The 18286-nt window shown below is 37.5% G+C and overlaps 1 non-coding gene and 1 pseudogene across 1 annotated transcript; both read right to left on the bottom strand.

Moving 5' to 3' along the window:
• Positions 1 to 1618: 1618 nt before the first annotated feature.
• On the bottom strand, positions 1619 to 1698 carry TRNAL-UAG (transfer RNA leucine (anticodon UAG)). Its single transcript has one exon. It is a non-coding gene; the product is annotated as a tRNA-Leu (tRNA).
• Positions 1699 to 6732: 5034 nt separating this feature from the next.
• On the bottom strand, positions 6733 to 8581 carry LOC143549046 (scarecrow-like protein 21 pseudogene; annotated as a pseudogene).
• Positions 8582 to 18286: the final 9705 nt, after the last annotated feature.

Below are 18286 nucleotides of genomic sequence, written 5' to 3'. Positions count from 1 at the left end.
AATAACTATTTTTATTTGTTCTCTCAAAACTCTTATTGATTTTGTTTGGGGTGTGCATAGTTTGGTTGGGTCGGTTTTGGGTTAAAACCAAAACTACCCGAAAAGCAAAACTTTGGTTTTCGAATTTTATAAAATCGTTTGGTTTTGTTTTTCGGTTTATCATTTGAGGTTGAAAGGTTTTGGGAAAGAAAATAATTAGTCTGAAACTATGAATTTTGGCCTAAATCATTTTATTAATTAATAACTAATTGATTATTGTATATGTGGCCTAAAATATTTGAGATGCATGTCTATTAATTTCCTGTAACTTAAAATAAAAAATGAAAATCGATAGATTCATATTGTTTTTTTAGGTTTTGTTACATGCTATACCAAAAGAACCATAAGTTGATAAGTTTGCTTTTTACAAAAGCATAAACACAAATAGTTGGTTTTTGTTGATTAAGTGTTTTTTTTTTGGTTTCATGCACACCTCTAGATTATTTTCCTAAATGTCTATTTATTCAGAAAACTTGAATAAAGAAATAAGACGTTTGGGATTAACTCTTTGACTCACTCATAGCCCATATTTTTTTAGTAATTTAACTTGTTTAAAGCTATACGACATAATAATAATATTATTATTATTATTATTATTATTATTATTATTATTATTAAATGTAAGACTATAAAGATGTAATTTTCTATGTCGACCCCGAACCTAGCTGACCTGTTTAGCTAAGCATGTTTACAAGTTCAACTCAATACTAAACTTACTTATTTAGACTAAACCCTAACTCAAGGCATAAATTCAAACCATTAGTCGATCCGATCCTTGAGATCCAAACAATTTGCTCACATCTAAATTTCATTACACCAACGACCTTCATGTGATCAACAGTAACAACCGTGACAACCAAATCTTCAAAATCTTCAAAGTTAAAATTCCCATCATCAAACAATCAAAGCAAAACTCATGTGACAACATATGACCACATTAAATGACACTTCATCAAATACTATTACAACTTACAACTCCTTCATGAATTTAATCACATTAAACACAACCTAAATCCGCTAACTAGTCATCCATATCACAACCGAATAATCTTATCATTACACGATCATTCATGACGCTATCGCGATCACAATTTCACAATTGTCGCGTGTTGGTTAGAAAAATTAACTTGACTTTCAAACCAATCTCTAGACACGTGGTTTAATATACAGATAGTTGAAAAAAATTAAAGAAAAGTACATCACATTCCTCTTTAAGCAAAAGCAATAAAATTTGTAACCTTGAACATACAAAGATAACAACTATAAGTCTATATGCACTGCAAACAACTAGCTAACATATATGCAAATGACTAATTGTAAAAAGAACATTAAATTAACACATTTGGCTAGCTCATCCGTCAAATGTAGCTACAGATTGATCAGACATCCTGTACGCGTATGTAATTCCATCAACTTTTAATATTCAATCGAGCGATTCCCGCTTTCTAGCAAGAATTTTTACCGTAATATCTTGTTTTTATTCACCTTTATATATAAGTTTTGAAAAAACTATCATTATCTTCGCTGGGCTACTAGCTATCTATAAATAATGTGTGTTTAATATTTTCAATAAGTTATGTGACAACTGTGGGATTTGAACCCACGCCCTTTTGGACCAGAGCCTAAATCTGGCGCCTTAGACCACTCGGCCAAACTGTCTTGATGCTCTATTTGTCAACTTAGATATAATAGTAGGCTAGATAGTTATATGTATTGAAAAAAATGGTCGTCACTTTGGTTATATAAAGAATTTGATCAAAATAAATAACATTGAAAGTTAATGAAAAACTACCTCTAAACGTTGATTTTGATACATGTTTGTTCCAGTAACGTTGATACTTGATAATTATTATGAAAAAAGTATCTTATTGTATAAGAATAATAATCATCACAAACGTATGACTTTTATGACATGATTAACTCTTATCTCTTGTTAGAAATCTATGTAAATAAATCATGTCAGATCATGAGTTGTGGTGAAGCTTGGACAAAAACACGGAGGGGGTGCAAAATTTTTGGATGAAAACGATTAAATTTACATCACGTATAAAATTTTCGAGCGAAAATTATAAATTGCAATATTGAGCAAAAAATGAGGAAGTGGGTCCACCCTGGGTCAGTATATACCCCCCCCCCCCCCCCCGAGCGGGAATTTGAAGTATTGTGTGGATAAGTCTATAGGTTAAAACGAGCTAAGCCGACAAAATATATAAATACTTGTAATTTTGTTTAGGCTCACGAGCTGGATCGAGCATGATAAGTGAAGCTTGGTCTCTAGCACAAGCTTACTTTCGGGCTCGATTAAGATTTTCACGAGCCAGTTTTGAGTAGCTTACGAGCTACTCGGCTTGTTTGCACCCCTATGCATAACACATGATATTATTCCGTCACACGACACTAAAGGGACATAAATATGCACATACTAGTTAGATAATCACCATGTGATAATAGTCGTTTGCCAAAGCGAAATTCTGAAGTCAGCGTTGACCTAGTTAAGACAAGATAGTTTGCTCACACTCGGTAATGGAGCTCTCCAAATCAAAAAATGTGTTGGCCTAAACATAAAAAAGAAAGTCGTCATTCTAATAAAAATATATTAAGTTTTTGTCACTTTCACTATTTAGTAGTTGTCAAGAGTTTCTTGTAAAAAACATTATTCTTGAGGATTCAAATTAAAAATAAGAAAAAAATAAACATTAAGCGAGCAATTTAAATTTAAGCCCAAGCCCAACAGAAATTTGCTGGACTAAAAAAGATTACGTAGAGTTTAAGTTTACCTTTGTTCTATAATAGCTCTATAAATAGGGTTATACATCAATATTCAAACCATAAACCCTAAACATATGATATTATTAATCAATATCAAGGTAGCTACATTCGTTTTTTTTTTCTAGTATTTACCTCTGACGACTTACAATTGGGACGAATTAATAATATTCGTAAAACCCGCCGTAGGTTGTCAAAAAACAAGCCGTGTCTTTAACGTTTGAGACGTAGTTTGTTCGGCTTTTCCTGTTGTGGGATACGGGTTTGTCATATTCCATTGTGTTGGTAGCAGTCACTGCAATGAAACCATTACACAGGCCATGCACAAACATTTTAATTTATTTTATTTTATTTTATCGTTGAAAGTCGTTGATGTTAATTCTGCGATTTGAGGCTACTTGTCTTAATATTTTTGTTAATTTTGATACGGTTTATATGAGTTACTTTTTTGTTTATTTTTTCTTCCTTGAATTTATTTTTTGTGTTACTCTAATTTGTTATTTACACAACACAAAAAGTAAAAAAGGTGTTACTCTCGTACTTTTGTTAATATTTGTACATTACGACTTACAAACTTTGGGACGAATTAATAATATTCGTAAAACCCAAAGTAACTAGTCGAACATTAAGCGGTGTCATATTCCATTGTGTTGGGTAGCAGTCTCTGCAATGAACCATAGCACTGGCCATGAGCAAACATTTAAAATTATGTTTTTTTATTTTTTATTTTATGTGTTGTATCTATGAAAGCTGTTTTTTTCTTTCTTTTTTTACTATTATTTTTTATTTATTTATTGGTAGATAACGATTCATTAGTGTATATTGGGTATTAGAGGTGAGCAAAACCAAACACAACCGACACATATGGTTACGACTTTAAATAATTCCCGAACCAAACCTTGTGTTATGTTTATGTTTTTTCAACTCTTATACCTCAATTTCAATCTTTTATGCATTGTTATCCAATTTTGAACTTTTAATTTTATGTTGCAACTAGCTTGTGTGATTAATAGCTATCGTAAAGGGTTTTTGAGTTAGTTTATCATGTGCCTTGATATTTGAATGTCCGAAAAATATTAAATGGACTTGATATTTGAATGTTTATGTAAAATATTGAAGGGAAAGTATTTGTAAATTTTTTAAAGTATAGTTAACCTGCATGATAAACGTCTGCAAAGAACGATGTGATTTAATGTCTTTCCACGTCGTTCTTTTCATATACTAATCAAACATGTTAGTTATACTTTTAAGACATTAAACATATATTATGAGGCTCACTTGTGATTGCCATAGACGCGTGTTGAGATCCATACTTGCGAGATGACCATCTACCTTGAAGATGATGCTCAAAGCTGTGGTGTCCCATATCCATGGATTTTCAATATATGATGTTGGTTTCAATACCAATATTTGACGGTGGTTTCTATAACGACGTCATTGGTTTTTTAATTGACACTTTTCAGTGATGGAATATATAGTTTTGTGCACAAGTTAAGAGGAGTATGGTACAAGCACATACATTTTATTTTTGATGAAATATATAATAACCGTGCACAAATTGTAAACCAAAAAACAATAAACTCATGAAGTAGCATCATACTAAATGAAGAGGTCGATGGTAAAAAAACGGCAGCAACATAACCAATGTTTTTGTTATTGAATGGAATATATGGGTACCTCTAAGGTAAATATTTTCGGTTGTAAAGCAGTAAAGGATAGACTATCTACATCAGACGAGCTACATAAAAAAGGGATTCTAGAATTTGCCCTTTATGCGAGGATGTATTGGAATCGGTGGAACATGTACTCATATGTATTTGGTGTGGGATACCACCGGTTTATGCTTTTTCAGTTAGAGACCTCCTAAATGAGCACGCAAACGTCCGGGCTCGTGATGGAAGGAGGAAAGCAATTCAATCGATCATCTTAACGGCATGCTGGTGCTTGTCGAAGGTGAGAAACGACATTGCTCAACAAGACGCGAGTGTCAATAAGAAGGCTAAAAGAAGACATCAAACGTAATTCGTTCATATGGGTGAAGGAAGAATAGGGGGAAATGAGAGGGCTCGAATGGGAAGATTTGTGTAAGTTTTATTTTGATTAATGTTGTACCCAGGTGAGAACTAATTAAATTTGCTGGTGATGTACACTTAGTGTTCACTTTTTGAGGGCTAGCTACCTGCTAGTCCTTGTTATTTATAAATTGGTCGTTCAAAAAAAAAGTAGCGTCATACTAGTGCAAAATTAGACAATGCACGGTAAAAAAAAGAAACTTAATGTATACGTGCAACATATTTATAATAATATGAATTTGAAAGGCGAAGGTCGGGCATTTATAAACACTATACAATGAAAACAATGATTAGAACTAGGCATTTTGAATGCAGTTTTTCTTAAAATAATAAATATCAGTTAAAACTTTTCTCGTTTTAACCATTTTTAATATGTACGGTAAACAAAATACAAAAATACAAAAGGTGCAAGCGTCTTTCACAGTCCACGTCGTCACGGTTGAGGCTCTCGAAATTAAGCTCACTTAGGTAGGCTTTTTGAGCGATATAACATCACCGGAGCCTAGTTCCTAACGGTCCCATACTCCCATCGGTAGTCGCTTTCGTTCCCGCATGTTGTCGAGCCACTCCTTCCACTAAGAATGATTGGGCATACTTCACACATAAAGCCAATATTCATGGTATGTCATTTAGTGAAAAACCAAACTATACAATTAACTTTAGATATTAAAAAAGGTTTAGCAATGAGCGGACTTATAATAATACAATCAACCTGGCCCATGAACATGCAATGTGGGCCGACACTTCATTTTGATGATGTTTTGGTACTCTAAATTTTGGCACGCCATAGTTCAGTTGTCACACATTCAATGGACCATGGGTTAGGTTGTTGGTGCACTGGTGTTGACCAATCTGGTCGGCACCGTCAAACCAGTCCAACTTAACATTCAAGTCTATGATAAGCTTACACATGGGCTATTGTTTATCTCTATAATATCAAACTTTGATGTTGACCTCATTTTAGTCAAACCTTTATTCTGCTTCGTTTTGGTAGTGTACTATTGTAGTGTTCATGTGTAACAAAATGTTGGTTCCTTGGACCTATAAATATTTATTTACAAAGTTTAAGAATATTGTAAAAAGATTTTTAAACTTTTGAATTAATAATTGTACTGGTATAATGGTTGTTACGCTATTTGTTGGTCAGTATAGCAACCATTATACAAATAATGTTTAATGTTATAGTGATTAGTATTAGAGATGCCTTTGAGGGGGAGGGGAGAGGAGGGTGACCGCTCCAGGCCCAATAACTTCAGTAGGCTTGAAACTTTAAAAGGTTATATATAAAATGTATGTGTTTTTAGTGTTTAAACCTAATTACTTAACTTATTTAAGCTCATTTTTATAACTTTTTGTTTACATAACCCAATAAGCTCATTTAAAAATTTAATTGTTTAAATTCAATAAAAACCCATTTACATAAGCCCAATTTTTTTCTTGTTTTTGACCTAGAAATTTTTAACGATTCTCAAGGGCGGCAATGTTTAATGTTATAGTGATTAATATTAGAGCCGACTTTGAGGGCGAGGGGGGGGAGGCGACTGCTACAGGCTTGATGCCTAAGTAGGTACAACATTTTAAAATTTTATATATATTGAAAAAAATATGTATGCATATTTAGTATTTAAACTCAATTACCCAACTCATTTAAAGCATATTTTATAGCTTTTTTTTTTATTTCGCACACCTCATATTACCCAATAAGCCGATCTAAAAATTGAAGCGATTAAGACCCAACATTTTCTCGTGTTCGGCTCAAAAAAAGTTAACTATTCTCAGGGATGTTTATGGTTAGTACATACCATTTTAATTTGATTAAACGAAACAAACAAGAACAAAATGTAAGATCAACATATAATAACCATTGACCATTAAGAACTTTTTTTTTAAAGTTACATTAAGTTCTAATATAGAAGCTAAAAACATGATACATTTGATCATTTCAAAGCACAAGAAGCAACTAAATCTCTATTCATCCAACCAAGATACAAAGCTCCATTTCTTTCTTCAAGCCTATATCTCTCACTATAGTTCTTTAGTAGCCGTTTGATCGTCTCGTTAACTAACGGGCTCATCGGGCACGGGCTAAACCCCGCCATACTAAACCGTAGCTTCCACTTTCCCAAAAGCTCGTGTCGTTCAACTCGCTCGTCTCCTTCACACGCTATTATGTTCACAACGTCTCGGGCTAAACAATGTTGCTCAACGTTTATTCGTTCTTTGTGGTCACGTGGAAGCATGATGTCAATCGACTCGAACATCGCGTTGTAATAATCGAGGGTTTCCAAAAACCGAGGGTAAAACGGGGCGGTGTTGGTGTTAGATTCTTGCTCAACTAGGGTTACAATTTTCGGTTTCATACTCTTTACTAGCCTCAACACTCGGTCCCTATCGTTCCGAGTGCTGACACTCTCGTCAGGCATTCGGTGCAACACAAACGCGAAATTAACAGCTAAAGACTCGCCAGACCGGGCTTGAACACTTTCAAGCCCGGTCTCCGTGCAAAACTCAAAAGGCACATTGTAAGCTCCAGCGAGCTTACAAAGCCTTTTACTCTCTCTCCTCAACCCATTCGGCGAGTCATGTAACCCCGTGATCCGGATATGCGGGGGCCCACCAGGCCTCTTCGCAAACGCCTGGATCAACGGGACCCACTGACTCCCATTCCCAACACAAAAATCCACAATATGCACCCGTTTTTCACGCTTCATCGCCTCGGCGATCGCCCCGTTCGCCGACATATACCCGAACTTAAAATACGGGCAAATTTCATACAACAAATGCGTGTTTAACGGGTAATCCGGTTCAGTGTTATAAATCGTGCTACCGGAAGCCGAAAGGCGGGCGACGAGCCCTTCTAACATATAAGCCCCTAATCGTTGGATCGGTTCACCCGAAACCGACACCATTTGTCGGAGGTTAGATATTAACATCCGGGCATTACTTAATTCATTATCCGATACCGATTTCGCACACGAGATTAGGATTTGTTTCAAGTCTTGTTTCGGAGACCCGAAAACCATTTCTTTCCAGAAATGAATCTCCGGCAAGTCCACGTCACCGGCGGCGGCGTCGGAATCGGAATCTCCGAGCATCACCGTCTCCAATTGCCGGAGTTTATGGCGGAAATCGGAATCGTCAGGTGAATGAGATACCGTCGTACAACTGCCGTTACCAGAGGATGAATCTAGGGTTACATGATCCCAAAATTGAAATTGGGGGTTATTAAATTCATCGATTGGAATCAATAATTGATGGTTAAACACGTTCGATATGAAGGATTGATCATCCCCAGATGCTTGCATTGATTAATTAGTCGCTAATTCGTCGCTAATTGAAAAATCTTGAAAAAAATGATTTTTTTGAAATTAGGGTGAAATTAGGGAAATTGAAAAGGAAATTGAAATGGGTTTATGAATTTGGGATGAAAGGATTAAAACCCAGTTGGGATATTGGATGAGATTGAAGAATATGAGTGTTAAAGATGGATTTGTGTGAAAACAGAGAAAGAAGAAGAAGAAGAGTATTATTTTGAAGTGATAATAATTGAGAGTAGAGACATGGAGTGAGTGAGTGAGTAGGTGATGAATGATGAAGGAATCTAGGTTGGGGTTAAAGTACACTCAAGTTAAGTTGAGGTAGAAGGTGGGCAAAGAAGATAACCACTTTGAGAATTTGGAATCATATTGCCATTTATATGCAACATGATATTATGTTTTTCTACTTTTATTGTTATCATGGTGATTGATATATATATGTTTAGGTTTATTTTTTAGGATATTAAATATGATATTAAAAAAACAGTTTTAACCACATTTATTTACGCAGTTAGCTAGTGGTGGAGTGGTAAGGAATGAATTTGATGTTAATACGACTTACGTTCGATTCCTGTCCCCATACCACAACATTTAGTTTAGAGGCATCAAAGTGATAATGAGAGACAAGACGAGTATGTGGTTTTTACTAATTGGATACTTGAAATGAACGAGTTTTATCTCACCGTACTGTTGTCCATTCAGGCGAGTGTTCACGGACGTTAGTCTTAGGTGAGGGTTTTTCTCGGATCTAAAAACGAGTGTATCCTGATATGATGAATTTAGCCAGTTGCTCATTTGGAGAATCTGTTGGCTGTTAAGAAAAACAACATTTATTTATCTTTTATGTTACACGAGTATGCAGCGGAGGAGTAAACTCTTGATAATGCAATCAATGTTGAAACGTTAAGACCCTTGCATTGAAACGGTAATGGCGGTTTTTGGATTAAGGAAAGTAACAAAAGGGCTTAGATCAAATCACCATAGCCTTAACATATTCATAAAACATAATCAAAAGAAAACCGACATAACATCTAATAAAACTAGAACTGACATAACCTCACATCAAGATGTAAATCATCACACGTTTCCGTGCTGTTAATGTAATGGACTCAAGTAAAAGAAAACCAACATCATCACAATCTTTTAGACATTCAGATAATCTATCAAAAGAATGTTGTTCGTTTATAGACTCTGATCACATCATCACAACCTTTTGTACATGTATATTTGCAATCCGACATATCAAATCACGTGTGAACACCTTTTCTTTCTCAACCGATATAAATTTTATTGAAATTTGTATTAAAAACAAAGTATATTTTGGTATTATAAACGAATTTCACAGGTGCTTTGATATGTCATATTATAAATTAACATGTACAAAGTATTCGTCGCATCATGCATGGCAACTCCAGCTAGTTACATACAGCTATCCTCATTTCCCTATATAATGGGTTCATATACTTTTTCATGGAAAGAACTAGCATGTTTGATGCGGCATCAAGTAACATCAATTATTCTATTTTTATATATATGACATTATTTAGAGTTGTTTTCGACTAATACCATGACTTTTTGAAGTTACTTAGAAAAACATTAATCCATACAAGTTGTATATGAAAAAAAAGTAAGTATATGATCTAATAAAGTAGTGCAATTGTTACTTTTAAAAGATTACTTAATTATGAATAATCTTTTTGTGATCATAATTAACTCAAAAACCACATTATAACCATTAGTTTGCGGGTTGTAATAAAAAATTTTCATTATTTATGTGACCCTATCTAAACCAAGTTAAAATTTCAAACGTCGAGTCAGAAGATATTCAAACAACTAAAATACCGATTCTCATAAAAATAATTCTTAGGTACCCCTCAATTTATTTCAACTATATTGTGTATTTCATATATTCAAATAGCTCAATTGACTGGTCCACCTTGAATGAATTTGATGAAAACTATATATTATATGTAACATATTCTTTTTGTGTTTTGAAGGATATTAAAATGAAGCATTAAATGATTTTGTGATATAATATAGTTTTAAAAACAATATATACCTTCCAAAAAGCTATGCATCACACACTACTTGAGTCCCTATCATCAAATGTAGCTTTAAACCATGGTGGACCATTTGACAACACGACTTGTTATCACATATTCACTTTCATATAAACCACTTTTATTTTACCCCAACCTTTAAATTCTAACTTTACTATATTCTAATTTAAAATCAACTTTAATGGATTTATTATTTATTTAAAATGATATTTTGTATGTGCTGATTGTAAATACATAAGGGATTTAATTATACTTAAATTCTTGTTATCCGTAACCATGTGAATGAATCAACAAAATTTGAGTATCTATTAATTTAAGTGCAAGTGGCACAACTAGAAATGTGGTCGTAATGAGATTAATTAGTGATTTAGTGCCTTCATATGAAACTACCACTTTTGAGCCTTTAGGGCATTACTAAGTTGATCTAGTCGGATTTTTTAATTATGTGTGTTTAGACTAAAAATTGTTAAATAATCTTATTTTCCAAATTGAAACGATTAAATATATGTTTGGTTCGTCACCCTCACGTGTTCATGTCAAGTGATATTGCTTTGAGAAAAATGAATATTTAATTCATATTAACCAAAATTTTGGGCTAAATCTTAAGAGTGTCTCCAGTAATGTAGTTTTGGACATATTTTATATCAAGAACGAAACAAAAAATGGATATATTTGAGAAACGGATATATTTGAATGGTAAAATTTTCCTTTGCCATGAGAGGCCGTGCGTTCAATTCCTAGGTACGTAGAAAAAGAATTTCTACTTTTTTTCGTGTCAATGTATTTTTTTAGACGTTGATACTTGTATAAAAGTTGGTTATCACACTTTAAAACATAATTAGTGATGTATTCGAAATGTATCTGTTGTATTTTATTTTCTTTGTTAGGTATGTTTCAAACATGTTATTTAAATTTCACAACTCATATTAAGTTTTTATGCTCATATATAGTTTTTATAATATGATTTAATGAATAAATTTATAAATACTATTGAGATGTTTTATACTTTCTATAAGCTATTTAAGAATCTGAATCTGTTATCATACTAGTAGCGTTTATATTAAATTATAGGAATTGAACTTCTAGACATTTATTCTTAGAAACAATCTTAATCAACGTATCATAATCTGTATAGAGTAAATTAATAAATCATAAAGGGAGTATTGCCAAAACTATCAATGATATGGAATCAGCTGTTCACATCTTACCATCATGTTAGTCAATGGTGCAACATTGTGTCTATATATGCTTTCTCTTTTTAAGAACTTTTTGTCATTACATGAAAATGTGAGGCTTGGTGGGTTACAAAAAAAAGGATGGTCCAAGATTAATAGTTAGGCCTATAAACGAACGAACATCAACAAAAAGTTTGTGTTCGTTTAATTAAACGAACGAACATGAACACATGTTCCGTTCGTTCATTTATGTTCATGAACGTTCGTCTATGTTCATTTATTTATGTTCGTTTGTGTCTGTTTATTTATGTTTGTTTATATATTAATAAAAAATAATTAAATATTATTTAGATGAGTCATTTACTTAAAGATTTATATTTGTTAATCTGTGTTCATTTAAGTGTTTTCATTTATGTTCGTTTATGTTTGTTTGTGTTCATATATATGTTCTTTATATATGTTCAATTATATTCGTTTAGATTTTAAACAAACAAACCTAAACGAACACAAATGTCCAGTTTTGAAATAAACAAACATCAACATAACAATTTGTTCGATTAAGTGTTCGTGTTTGTTTAAAGTTAAATGAACGAACACGAACATGCCCTTGTTCGTGTTCGTTCAATTCGTTTACATGCTTTCATTATTCACATTGATAAATACATCAGTCTTAATCGTTGGGCTCTGCCGATTTTATTTGTGTTCGTTTGTGTTCGTGAACCGTTCGTGAACACATTAATTTCCTTAACGAACGAACACGAACATAAAATCTCGTTCGGTAAGTGTTCGTGAACCGTTCGTGAACACATTTTTTCCATAACGAACGAACACGAACAAGGCCTTATTCGTGTTCGTTCGGTTCGTTTACAACCCTATTAATAGTTAATACTAACTTCTTTTTTGCATATTGAAGACCTGAAATGAGGTGATTTTTAATAATAAAAAAAGACCACTCAAGAGCAACCGAGGTGATCAAAACTACAAGCTTCCTTTGGATCAAGTATTCCGTGGATTTGAAGGCGTTATAATGGAAAGATTGGTATAAATTCAACTTGTAATTACTTCGGTGTCTTGTTATTGTTTTCTTTAATGTTGTTGAAAGAAAAATGATTAACCTTGATTTTGATAATGATCTAGGTTAAAATGACTTATAATTATACATATTCATTACTGTTTATGTGTCACATGCATGTCCCTAAATACATAATAAGTTATCTTTAGTCATAGCAACAAAATGCATCGGCAAATACATCTAAAGGGTGAAGGCATTAAAGTTCTTGCATATAACGCACAAAGTATACGCTTGAAGAATTGCACGAACTTCACAAGATGGGCATATAATATTGGCTTTGTTGTGATCTTAAAGAGAATATATATAAACAAAAATACTTAACAAGGTTTTAGTAAAATGAAATTATATTATACAAAAGTTTTTTAATATGTTTTGCCAAAAATTTAAGTTTCAAATGAAGGCAAAAACAAAGGTTAAGTTTCTAAAAGAATATAAACATTGAAGAGGTAGGTCCCAGCAGAGCCCAGTTGGACCCGCAGGACTCACCTTGAAAAGAGACGTCTGCGCAGAAACCAACTGGATCCGCAGGACCCACCATGCTCAGAGACGTGACGTCCTTACGCGCAGTACGCAAGCTGTTCCCGCAGGAAATGCCTCCCAATGGTGTACTCCGCCTGTTCCCGCAGCTGCGGATACAAGCCATCAGGGAAGGCCACCCGCGCAGCAAGGCTACACACACAAGGCACTTAGCTCTCAATAATTCAGTTGTCACCTGAAGGAATGAGCAAAGCCGGGAACAATCCCGCACAAAGGCGGGAGGGGGAATACTCCCGCCCAAATAAGCCAGTCCGTACGATACGGGAAGATCTTCTGTACTGTACCTGATGAGGTATGGGCAAAAGATCTGACCAAAGATACGACAGCTCATTGACAATAGTATGGCGAGCAGCATGCTCTTGTACTGTATCTCACTATTAGCCGCTGCCTACTCACCAACTCCTGTCATACCACGTGCATAGCCGGCAGTTGGTGGAAAAGGAATAGTACACAGCAGGCCTGGTCACTGTCAGCCGCTGCCTACCCACCAACTACCAGCATGGCACGTGCGTAGGCCACAGTTGGTAGAACAGGAATACTATTCAGCCGGCTATACCTTCTTGGAAACCTACCTTCGGCTATAAATACCCCAAATGGTATGATCATCTCATCTTATCATCTTATCATATACTATCTCGTATTACATATTATACCTGATATCTGCTCTAGCAATCTCTTAATATACATTTATATTCAAGAGCAATCTAGTCTGATTCTCACGCCGGAGGGTGGTCACAAGGAGGAACCCCCCCTTCTCAGTGACGAGCTCACGGTGTCTGTTTTGCAGGTTATCAGAAGAACCATCTTTGCCGGGTCTAACCCCTCGTGGGAAACATCTATTTAACCCCCAGGTTATCCGTAATCTATCCGGGGCCGATTAGTGTTTCTTCATTGGCGCCATCCGTGCATAAAAGCTAGAACTTCATTTCTTTTCAGTTTTTTCAAACTTCTGGAAAGATGGTTAAAGAAACTCCGGTAACCACAACCCCACCTACTGGGAGGAATACCGGCGACTACACAGTTTTTACGAACACTACCCCGGTTACCCAAGCCGGGGCAAGTGCAGTAAATTTTACGAACACTACCCCAGTTACCCAAGCTGGGGCAAGTGCAGTAAACAACCATCCCCTGGGATTCAATAATACCCAGGCGGAAAGACAACAGACGAGACTCCCCCGCCAAACACTTGAACAAGTTAAAGCGTGGGCGGAGGCACGTCAGAAGGAATTCCAAGCTGAGTTGGACGAACGCTTGTGTTCCGTCCAACAGGCTGACGAATTTGGAGAGTACTGGGACAATGATTCGGAGGAATCCGATAGTGACGCAAACCCTCGTCATAGGGCGAAAGGGAAGCGTAAGGAAACGGACTCCCAACCGAGAAGGCATTTTGAAGAAAACTTCAAACCAAAAAACACAGGTGGAAACCCACGTGACTTCTCCAAAACATTTACACCAACTGCTGCAAAGGCGGGAACGTCCAAATTTGCAAGGGACATTGCGAAAGCAATCGTCCCGAAAAGTGCCAAACAGATGTCCAACATCGGCACTTACGATGGTATATCTGATCCAGACGATCATTTGAACAGGTTCATAGAGGGGGCAACCGTCAGTAGTTGGACGGAACCTACGTGGTGTTACATGTTCCAAATGACGCTTGTTGGGGCAGCTAGAGCGTGGTTCGATCGTCTACCGGTCAACCACATCTACGACTGGGCAGACTTCCAACAGAAGTTTAGCCAACACTTCAGCCAACAAAGAAAGTATACCGAAGAGCAATGGACAATCCTCAAATGCATTTGAGAGGAAGATGAATCTTTGCTAGACTTCATCACTCGCTTCAACTCAAAGAAGCTAAGTCTGGGTAATATCAGGGAAGATCTTGTTCGCGCTGCTTTCATCCAGGGCGCGAACGACCCAGAGCTCATCCGCACCTTAACGGGTAAAGATGGCATGCCATCCACATGGGATGCCATCATGACAGCAGCAAAACGCTTTGCGGAAACGGAGAAGCAACTGGGTAGAGATCTCCCCCAGAGCACAAACCTCTACACCCAGAAAACAAGAGAAAACAACGTCCTTACCGCCCGACTAAACAAAACGCGGAAGCTAGGCATTTGGCAGTCAAGGGTAAACTTTGACACCTCATCCGGCTTGCAACATCGGTTAGGCGGAAGGGATAACGTACAGTCAAACCAGAACTCCAGATGGACGCCACTCACCAAAAGCGTCACCGAGATATTCGCCACTGAGGAGCTCCCATGGCCAAAGGCTCCAATAATCCGACGTCGTCACAATGCTGATCGGAGCAAATACTGTGACTTTCACAGGACAAAAGGCCACAACACTGAAGAATGCATAGACGTAAAAGACATGGTCGAAGCATTTGTCAGAGATGGGACGCTCGCGCACCTCGTGGCGCAATGAACGCTGAGCAGGCTGATGCGTGTAGAACCCCAGTTGGGGAAAACACGAATAAAATTGCAGATTCAATGTTGGAGACTACATACTGCGTAAACAACGAGATCCCGAACCAGGTGCATATCGGCTCGATGGCACTCCCATCCCAACAACATGGAAGGGAGCTCAATTACACAGTTTGCATGTAGATCAATTCCAAATTTGTAAAGAATAGGCCCAGAGCCACTTCTAATGGAAATGATTCTCCTTAGAACATCGACGCTGATGATTTTACATTTATACTTTATGAACTTTCAACACTGACGCCGGTTTTCACCGCATACATAAGTGTGAAAGTCGTTGCGTGGGGAAGGCGGTAAAACCCGCATAAACCCAAAAAACGGCAAACCTTCACGCAGGTCAGTTAAAGGTAAAGTTCAGTCATCCCACTAAATGAAAGTGCCGGTCTATCCGCATGAATCATGATAGAGGAAACTGAACACTAACCTATTAACAACCGCGCGTCGAACGGTTAATTTATTTAACACAGATGCCGGTTTTCACCGCATAATTACGTGGAAAGTCGTTGCGTGGGGAAGGCGGCAAAACCCGCATAAACCCAAAAAACGGCAAACCTTCACGCAGGTCAGTTAAAGGTAAAGTTCAGTCATCCCACTAAATGAAAGTGCCGGTCTATCCGCACGAATCATGATAGAGGAAACTGAACACTAACCTATTAACAACCGCGCGTCGAACGGTTAATTTATTTAACACGGATATGCCGGTTTTCACCGCATAATTACTTTGAAAGTCGTTGCGTGGGGAAGGCGGCAAAACCCGCATAAACCCAAAAAACGGCAAACCTTCACGCAGGTCAGTTAAAGGTAAAGTTCAGACATCCCACTAAATGAAAGTGCCGGTCTATCCGCACGAATCATGAGAGGAAACTGAACACTAACCTATTAACAACCGCGCGTCGAACGGTTAATTTACTCAACGCTGATATGCCGGTTTTCACCGCATAATTACGTGGAAAGTCGTTGCGTGGGGAAGGCGGCAAAACCCGCATAAACCCAAAAAACGGCAAACCTTCACGCAGGTCAGTCATAGGTAAACTTTGGTCATCCAACTAAATGAAAGTGCCGGTCCTAACTGCACAAATCATGAGAGGAAACCGAACCTATTGACAACCGCGCGTCGAACGGTTAACTTATTCAAAATACATAGAGAATTTCTAACAAAAGGATGAGGAAAACCTCCACGCAGGTTAGATGTAGGTAAGTTTAGCCATCCTACTAAGTGCAAGTGACGGTCCTACCCGCACAATCACGAAAGAGGAAGCAAAACTTCAACCTATTATCTACCACGTTCAAATGTTAACTTATTCTAAACACTTAGAAAATTTCTAAAAAGATGAGGAAAACCTCTACGCAGGTCAGATATAGGTAAAGTTTAGCCATCCTACTAAGTGCAAGTGACGGTCCTACCCGCACAATCACGAAAGAGGAAGCAAAACTTCAACCTATTATCTACCACGTTCAAAGGTTAACTTATTCTAAACACTTGGAAAATTGCTAATTTAAACTAAAGTATGCAAGTCATATAACGTTTATAAAGCAAGGAATCCAGTGAAAATAGCGGTCTTACCCGCACAAAGATTTATATTTCATAATATTCGTTACAAGAATGGCCGGGTAACTACCCGCCTACAAGAATATAAATCTATACAAGCTAAACCTATCCTAACAGTGGGAAGGGATCTTCAGGATCAAGCTTCAGGGCCACTTCCACTTGGACCAGCACCATCAGTAGAGCGTGGCGGTTCAAGGAAAGCTTTAAGGATAGCTAACCCATCATCAGCAGCGGCAACTTCGTTTACCTTCTCCACCACCGGATGCGGGAAGGTGGCATACTGATTCACTGCTTGGTCGTATACAGCTTCAGTATCCACATCAAATAAAGGGAAGTTGGAAGGCGGGATGCCTTTCTCAACGAACCCTAGACCAAGCAGGAAGCCGGCCTTTTCCCCATCCTCATGAGAAGCGTTAAGGGCTGCGCTCATAGCATCGTCATAAGACGTATCCGTGAAGACTCGATGCACAACCTACAAAAAAATATACAAGTATCAAAACCTTTTCTATTTACAAAGAAAAGCGTGAAGACGTTCTAAGCTTACCTGAGACAACGCTTCTCGAATAAGCCATTCCTTGGCAACCAGAGCTTCTTGGAGGGCGGCTTGAGCTTGGTTACAGGCGCGTTCGGCTTCACTTTTATTGAGGTTGGCAAGCAACACTTCCTTTGCAGCAGCCTCTTCAACGCCCTTTAGCTTCCGCTCAGTGTGGTCAAGCACGCCCCTCTGGTCCAGGATCTCTTGGAGCTTCTTCGCGTCCTCCATCGCCAAGGCATCATGAGCCTGTTGGAGCGCCTCTAGTTTAGCTTTAAGTTCCTCATTCTCGAGGCGTAGAGGCTCAGCAACAGCTTCAGCCTTGGTGGCCCTTTCAGTTGCGTTCCGAGCAGTTTCCTTAGCCAGCCGAAGCTGTTCGTTAACAGCTTGGGCAGCCTTGGAACGGGCCTCGAGACGGGCCTGAACTTCAACTTCAAGGGCCTTGAACGCCTTCTCCTTCTCCGCAGCAGCGGCGGAGAGCCTCCTATTCTCCTCCCGGACAGCCCGCGCCTGAGCTACTTCTTGAATGCGAGCTACTTTTAACTTGTCGTTTTCACGACAAAGCAGCTCGACGCGCGGCTGCATCCGGTCCAGGAGAATCCGAAGCTCATTGGTTAGCCTACCCTCCTGGTAGGTAGCCATGGCTTCCCCCAACGCACCACTGGGAGCTGCGTGACGAGCCCACTC

The sequence above is a fragment of the Bidens hawaiensis genome, unplaced genomic scaffold (genome assembly GCF_021521415.1).
Source record: "Bidens hawaiensis isolate Kalapana, Puna unplaced genomic scaffold, B.hawaiensis_p1.1 tig00015384_1, whole genome shotgun sequence".
In the NCBI taxonomy this organism is placed as follows: domain Eukaryota; kingdom Viridiplantae; phylum Streptophyta; class Magnoliopsida; order Asterales; family Asteraceae; genus Bidens; species Bidens hawaiensis.
The sequence above is the reverse complement of the archived record's forward strand: the minus strand, read 5'-3'. Positions and strand labels throughout refer to the sequence as shown.